Source organism: Aegilops tauschii, chromosome 6 (genome assembly GCF_002575655.3).
Source record: "Aegilops tauschii subsp. strangulata cultivar AL8/78 chromosome 6, Aet v6.0, whole genome shotgun sequence".
NCBI lineage: Eukaryota > Viridiplantae > Streptophyta > Magnoliopsida > Poales > Poaceae > Aegilops > Aegilops tauschii.
The window spans coordinates 69595887-69604351 of NC_053040.3; the positions used below are offsets into that span (position 1 = coordinate 69595887).

The following is an 8465-nucleotide window of genomic DNA, read 5'->3' on the forward strand; positions in this document are numbered from 1 at the left end:
CGCATTGAAGAAGGCGGAGAAGGGAGGAATCAGGCCCGCCCAGAGGGCATCTATGAAGATTGGGACCTCAGTGGCCATCTGAGCCGTGCGAGTACGAGACGCGGGCCAGGCCACCGTCTCCCCCCACTCATTGAAGCTGGAAGCAAGCATCGGGCGCACCTTGTCCATGGCCTCGTCGTTGAGCACCCGAGACCGGCCGAGCGCTGGCGCAAAGGACGGAGGCGCAGCTGGCGAAGACAGAGGTCTTTTCCCCTTCTCAGCTTGTTTCGGCGCCATGGCGGTGGAGCAGGCGGAGCGCAAGTCAGATTGGAAAAGAGAAGCAGAGCCACAAGGAAGCAGGGGAATTGGGGAAGCAAGGCACAGGAGGCGGAATAATAATTGTGTAGGCCACAGGGGGCGCATAGCCAGGCGGATTCGAAGGCAGCGTGGGGAAGCGGAGACGCCCACGTCCAATCAACCGCCACGCGTCGACCGAGGCCGCAGGCTTTTGGGGCCCACGGTGCTCTGAACTTGACCCTTGGCCCGAGTGCACCTTGGGCCCGGGGGCTACTGTCGGCGTTCTGGGAACGGGGTTCCCCACACTTGCTTGCCTGTGGCCCACAGCGTGGCCAAGCAGCAGGTCGTCCGGCCCATCTTCGTCAACAAGGCACCCAAGACCCTCGCGAGGTAGACGACGCAAGACCTCCTCTGGAGTGGCCTAGCCAGGCAGGCTCATGAGGAGCGGAGATATCAAGGCAAGGCAAACCTCACGAGACTCTCGTGACATGAGCCATGACGAACGGTACCAGGCGGGTGCCAGGCGGGCACCGGTGCGCGCAGCGTCCTTATTTCCTCTTTGGTGCTAAGGAGGCTAGCGCGGGCGAAGAGTACCGAGGCATCAGGCAAAGGTTGCCATATTGGTGCAACGAGACCAAGATCAGGAGGACGGCAAGGCGGAGGTCATCGTGGAGCCCAAGACGGCGTCACCCCAGAGCTTTTCGCAGGCGAAGACCGCTTTTGTCAGGATAGCTTGTACTAGCGCCCCCCTTCAAATTTGCCCGCCGTTGTTGGCTCCCTTCCCGCTCGATATTTGGGAAAAGGACCAGGGCCTCTATAAATAGGACTAGGCACCACAGTAGGAGGCAACTGAGCCCGAACTGGTTCAGATCATCCTCAACCACACAAGCACAAGAACACCTCATCCTTAGGAGGCTGTTCTTCCCTTGTACTGTTCATCATTAGCCCAAGAGGCAATCCACCACCACCACACTGGAGTAGGGTATTACACCACAACGGTGGCCCGAACCAGTATAAACCCCGTGTCTTTCTGTGTTGCGAGTTCGTCGAGTTCATCCGCGAGATCTTAGCGAGCTAGAGCATAGATCGGTAGGAGGGAGAGACTTCGCGCGCACCCCAGTCACTACTACAAAACAGCTATAGCCAATATGGACACTAATGGCGCACTGTGCATGTGGTGCGCCATTACTAAATAGTAATGGCGCACCATGTGTTGGTGCGCCATTAGTGTGCAAATACTAATGGCGCACCACATCCACGGTGCGCCATTAGTAAAAATTTTATTTATTATTTTTTTCAAAACTAGTAATGGCGCACCAGGGGATAGTGCGCCATTACTAGTTAAACTAGTAATGGCGCACCACTCCCATGGTGCGCCATTAGTAATTATGTTTCAAAAAAAATTCAATTTTTTTTATTTTATTTTTTAAACTACTAATGGTGCACCGTGGGTGTGGTGCGCCATTACTAGTTCGCCATTACTAGTTGATCTAGTAATGGCGCACCACTCCCACGGTGCGCCATTACTAGTTGACCAAACATTCCCCCGAATGCACCCCCCCTTGGACCGCCTTTTCAGTTTCAAAAAAAAGAAAATGATAGAAATGTCAAAAAAATAGAAGAAAATAAGATTCCCATGTGATATGTGGTCTAGTTGTTAGCAAAATTTACAAACATGAATTTTCGACTTTTTTGCAAAATCTCTTGAGAATTTGTAAAATGGGCATAACTTTTGCATACGAACTCGGATGAAAAAGTTTTTTATATGAAAAATCATGTACTCGAAAAGTTACATCCGAATTTAAACGGGGGAACCCCGTTAAACATTTTCAAAATCCTCAAAAACCTAACAGAAAAAAGATACGGGGCTTTAAAGATCTGGAGAGGCAAAAAATTCAAACTTACTAATGGCGCACCTGCCCATGGTGCGCCATTACTATCTTCCCGCCTTCAAAATTCAAAATAAATCAAAAAAATAAAAAAAAGTTAGTAATGGCGCACCTCTTCATTCTTCTCCTCCACTCCACCTCTCCTCCACTCCATCTCCTCCTCTCCTCCACTCCATCTCCCCTTCTCTCCTCCACCATACTACCCTCCTCCTCTCCGGCGACCTCCTCCTCCTCCTCTCCGGCGACCTCCTCCTCCCTCCTCTCCTCCCCTCCCCTCACAGTTTCTCCTCCCTCCTCTCCGGTGATCTCCTCCTCCCTCCTCTCCGGTGATCTCCTCCTCCCTCCTCTCCTCCCCTCCCCTCACGGTTTCTCCTTCCTCCTCTCCGGCGACCTCCTCCTCCTCTCCGGTGATGTAGGCGAGCGCCTCTCCGGTGACCTCCTCCTCCTCCTCTCCGGTGACATCGGCCCTCCTCTCCGGCGAACTCCTCTCTGGCAAAAGAACACGGCAAAAGAACGTACAAGATACAAAAATGAGAACAAAATTTGAAAAAATATCGTGCAAAAAAATGAGCAAAAAAAACGAGCAAAAAATGGGCAAAAAAATCGCGATCCAGATCCAAATTCAAAATTCAAAAATAGCAATGGCGCACGGTGGGGGTTAGACGGTGCGCCACTACTATTTTCCGCCTTCAAAATTCAAAAATACTAATGGCGCACCGTGGCCTATACTAATGGCGGGATACTAATGGCGCACCAGTGGTGCGCCATTAGTATTAATTACTAGTGGCGTGGTACTAGTGGCGCACCAGTAGTGCGCCATTGGTAGGCAAAACTGGTGCGCCACTAGTAGGCCTTTTCCTAGTAGTGAGTGTTCGAACCTTAAGGGTTTACCGGAACCCCACATCCGATAGACAACAATACAAATACGTGTCTTGCCCCCTACTTTGTCACTGGGATATAGAGCCCGTCTCCCCAGATGACGCTGCAAAGACATATAGCAAAATGCTAGGTTGCATCATGCGAAATAACGTCTCGATCGGTTGCAAGGATTTCAGCGGAGAAAAACAGAAGCTACTCAAAGCTTTACACCGGAGTTATGCATTTTCACCTGACTCTAAAAAAAGCTTGAAGTGTATGCCCTCTCGAAATGGACGAAGATGTTTAGGGGCTAGAAGAGCAGTGCTCGTTGCAATCTCCGGGGTAAGAACTTCGAGACCGTTAAGGGGCTCAATCCCAATATGGATCTCGATGAATGGTCCAAGTTTCATGAATCATCAGAAAGCGAGTCAAGCAAGGAGGTCAATGATCATTTCTATAATTTATGGAAACAGTTGCCAGGTGACCACCTTCTGGGCACTGGTGGTTACAAAGATGCAATACCCAAGTGGGAGAAGGAGGCGAGGAGTTTGAAGTTGTCGGTAAACCACCCCCATTCTTGGAACATCGAGATCATCCACGTTACTTCCGTCTCCTCAGGGCCCGTGCAGTCCGAGACCCAGATACTAATGAGTTGGTCCTCCCGATATCGCAACTTCGCTCGACAGAGGAGAACCTGCTAACGTCACTAAATACTAATAATTTAGTACCTGCTACAATTATTACCATACTAATAATTTACCACAACTTATGTATTTTTTGTAGAGAAAAGTGAAGGAGGAATTTGGACCCGGTCCTGAAGAATCTTCAAACGGCTATAGGTATGAAGACCATCTTACACGGGTTGTGAACGAGGGCTTTGGGGTTAACAGGAAGCCTAAGACTGGGCGTGTGTTCGGCGCGGGTAGGATGTTGTGGGACCAGGCCTATCCCCAGACCAAAGAGTTAAAAAATATAGAAGGAAAACAGGGTTGATGACAAGATCGACGCCAAAATAGATGAGAAAGTAGGTGCAGCAATTCAAAAAAAGTTAGCTGAAATATTTCTGCAAGGCGCGCCGAGTCCTACCCAACATAATCTGTATTGTAGCACCCAACAACCACGAGCATCGCAAGAAGTTTCATGTTGGTTTCTAGCCAAAGTGAACGTCGTGCCGATGAAGGTCCCCAAGGGGCAAATAATTCCGTTTACAAATGGTACTAGAATGATGTACGGGGTCGTCCTACCACTGGACATGACGAGGGTGCTGGTGTAGAACGTAATGTCGGGCTTTGAATTCTGTTATGTTCATTGCCTCACCCCCCCCCCCTCGAAGAAGGCATCACTATGATAGAACAAGTGACATGGGGCCACCTGCTTAAGTGGCCACTCAATGATATAGAGGAGATTAGTCCACACAGATTCTCTGGTACTGACGACGATCCCGTCTTTCCGAACCTTGCCCCCCTTTTCAACTTTGTCAACACTGGAGAAATAGCCCAGGATATTCCGCAATCAGCGAAGAAGGATCTACGTGCCGATTGCGGACCATCCGCAGAGAAGCCGCTTGTGTCAGTTGTCTTCCCCAAAGGACATAAATGGAATCAGTATAAGCTTGGCGAACCGTCACTATCAAACTCTACGTTGATGACCCTCTCGATTGATTTTAATGTTCTTCACGACGACGTGGTACATAGATCAAAAGAAGGTCAACAAGGTTACAGGGCCAAGGTTGTACAAGGTTATAATTGATCTACCATTTAATGAGGTGATCCATGCAAATATCTTCTATGTGTGCACTCTCCCCGGAGTTAATGAGGCTTTGGGCACTTCATCGAGCTTTCAGATCCCCTACTCAGGCATAGTAAAGTGTCTTTTACCTGATCCTTTTTACATGCGCTGCCACAACCTGGAATCCGAAATTAGCCAGGAGCTCATCTCAGACTACATGTTCTTGTGCATGATTACGACTCATCCGAAAAAGGACACCTTTCTGTTGCCATACCGCGACAAGTTGTTAATGTTCACTCATTTAGTAGGAAACATATATAGTTGACCTTCTGGTTTGATCTCTCCATGCTAAATTTTTTGTTTTATTGTGCAATGACCGACATTATTGTGCAATGGCGGGAGGTCAGTGATGGGCGACCGCGAGAGCCTTGCCCGCTACTGCTGGGCTTTCCCACCCGCCACTGCTAGGCAATCCTGCAGTAGTGGTCAGCACATCGATAATACTTCTATACACACTGCTTCACCCACTACAAGATAAAACTTTAAGCATGTGTCCTTGTTATGAATTTGGCCCAACATCATACAACGCCTTCATTAAGATTAGAAAGCGCTTTGCTTTTGTCCATCATAATGTACCTCATGATTGAAGTAAGAAATTATGCAGATTGTTCTCGTTATTCCGCACAAGCAATATTTAGTTATGATTAAGATAAAAAAAGAATATGTTATGCGTCCAGTACGTAGTATCCAGGCAACAATGCTTGCGCTCAATCATCTAATAAAATTCAGCTATCCCACTCCTAGCCCTAGATTGCTTTGTTTGAATGACCAACCCAATCAAAAGGGTGCACGGATACATGAGCGAAGATCAATATGTACCGGACATGCAAGATCAACCAACTTACGTTATAATTGCAGTGCTTTCTAAACAAAATTATGTGTGCATCATGACACCAAGAATAGGATCCTTTGAATAATCTTCAGCCTTAGGGCATGCTAGCAGCAAGAATAGGGAGTTCAGATTGAATGGAAATGAAAAAGGCAGCATGCACCCAGTCAATTCTCTAGCTACAAGTGTGCAGAAGGATCAGATTTTTTATTTTGCCCTCAAGGTATCTCAATCGGTAATTTAAGGCCAACTCCAGCGCACGACCCATCTGGTCCGGCTTTGTCCGTATGGGGTAAACCTGGCCCAACAGGCACACCCAAACGGACAAGCATGTCCGTTGGCGTCCGTTTTCGTCCAGCCCAACCCCAAAACCAGACCAAACTTGCGCCAGAAATGCTCCCTAGCGGACAGAAACGGACGCTCTTCTCGTCCCTCTCGTCCGCTCTCGTCCGCCCGTGTCTTCTCTCTCGCCCACAAATCAGTGAGACTGTGAGAGCTCCGCTGCCGCCGCGTGCCTTCTCTCCCACCTGTGCCTTCTCTCCACTGCTGCCGCGCGCCCGCTGACATGCTCTACAACCGCCGCGCACGCCCATGCCCGCCGCCGTTGCTGGACGCCGATGTGTTAGACAAATAAAGCCACGGCCATGGCCAGTGCGCGTTCGGGCGCGGGCTGGACGCGTCGCGTGCGTGTGTTGTGTGTGTCTGGCCATAGTCTGGCTATAGTCCAGGCATGGTCCGACCTATGTATGGGTTATGTGTGCGTGTGCGACCGCGCGTGCGTGTGCGTGGGTCGTTTCCAGCTAGCGATGGAGCCGGAGGTGTGACCGCGTCCAGGGCTGTTGGTGGCCGCGTCGTCCGCGTGCGGGCGCGACGGGAGCGCGGGCCAGGTATAGCGAGAGACACGGGGCGTGGGCGAGTGGGAGCGCCGTGGGCGCGGCGTGCGTGCGTGCGTGCGTGAGTATAAACTCTCGCCGATCCTCTGTGTATCGATGGCCGGGTGTATTGAGTTCGTGCTCAAGGAAAAAGGACGCCGTTCGAGCGGCGGTGGCGTACGTGCGCCAAGAAATTTTTCCTGTGTCCCTATGTCCATCTCCCTCCTCTAGTCTTCTTCTTCCTCGAGAGTGGGTGGTGAGAGCTGAGTGAGACAGAGAGGTAGAGCTCCGACGAGCAGGGGGGAGACCGGCGGCAACAACAATTGGTATATAGAGCTTCGGTTCGGGCGATCACCGGCGACCATGGCGCTCGTCCCACACGGCGGTGGCGCGGGCGGATCGGCGTCGATGGCGATGCCGATGCTTACGGTGGACAACTACACCATCTGGGCGATCAAGGCGCAGGCCATCCTCGACGTGCACACCGTGTGGGAGGCGGTGGTGCCAGGCGATGCGGCGGTGAACGCGCGGAAGGACAAGACGGCGCGCGCGTTGCTGCTCGGAGCGTTGCCAAAGGATGTCTTGTTGCAGGTGTCGACGAAGCTCACCGCCAGGGAGGTATGGGACTCCCTGAAGGTGAGGTTCGTCGGTGCCAATCGGGTCCGCGCGGCGAGTCTGGCGACGTTGCGCGGTGAATTCGACCGCCTGAAGATGGCGGACGGCGAGGAGCTTGACATGTACGGCGGGAGGCTCGCGGCGATGGCGGCGAGGTATGCCAACCTCGGGGAGACGTTGGGCGACGCGGCGCTCGTCAAGAAGCTGCTGGATACAGTGCCAGATCGGCTCTTCCCCATTGTCGCCAGCATCGAGCAGTTCCACGACGTGATGGCGATGGCGTTCGACGAAGCGCTCGAGCGGCTGCGCGCGTTCGACGAGCGGGTTCAACGCCGTGGACAAGACGGTGGCGAGCGCGGGGGTGAGCAGTTGCTCATGACAGCGGCGCAGTGGGCAGCGCGGGAGAGTCGACACGGCGGTGCTCGGGACGACGACGACGGCAAGAGCGTGGCGTCGAGCAGCGGCGGGAACCGGCGCGGGCGCTGCTACAACTGCGGCGAGCGCGGCCACTTCAAGAGGGACTGCCCCAACCTGCGGAGGGAGGCGGTGGCGGAGCGCGCGCTACTGGCGGACGTCGTCGGCGACGAGGACGATGGTCTCCTCTGAGCTGTGGCTTAGGGGGTGAATGTTAGACAAATAAAGCCACGGCCGTGGCCAGTGTGCGTTCGGGCGCGGGCTGGACGCGTCGTATGCGTGCGTTGTGTGTGTCTGGCCATAGTCTTACTATAGTCCAGGCATGGTCCGACCTATGTATGGGTTATGTGTGCGTGTGTGACCGCGCGTGCGTGCGCGTGGGTCGTTTCCAGCTAGCGATGGAGCCGGAGGTGTGACCGCGTCCAGGGCTGTTGGTGGCCGCGTCATCCGCATGCGGGCGCGACGGGAGCGCGGGCCAGGTATAGCGAGGGACGCGGGGCGTGGGTGAGTGGGAGCACCGTGGGCACGGCGTGCGTGCGTGCATGAGTATAAACTCTCGCCGATCCTCTGTGTATCGATGGCCGGGTGTATTGAGTTCGTGCTCAAGGAAAAAGGACGCCGTTCGAGCGGCGGAGGCGTACGTGCGGCAAGAAAATTTTCCTGTGTCCCTGTGTCCATCTTCCTCCTCTAGTCTTCTTCTTCCTCGAGAGTGGGTGGTGAGAGCTTAGTGAGACAGAGAGGTAGAGCTCCGGCGAGCAGGGGGGAGACCAGCGACAACAACAATTGGTATACAGAGCTTCGGTTCGGGCGATTGCTACCTCTTGAGCACTGCGTGGTTTTTCCTTGAAGAGGAAATGGTGATGCAGCAAAGTAGTGTAAGTATTTCCCTCAGTTTTTGAGAACCAAGGTATGAATCCAGTAGGA

The 8465-nt window shown here is 52.7% G+C and overlaps 1 pseudogene; it reads left to right on the forward strand.

Moving 5' to 3' along the window:
* Positions 1–7132: 7132 nt before the first annotated feature.
* Positions 7133–7733, forward strand: LOC141025317 (uncharacterized; annotated as a pseudogene).
* Positions 7734–8465: the final 732 nt, after the last annotated feature.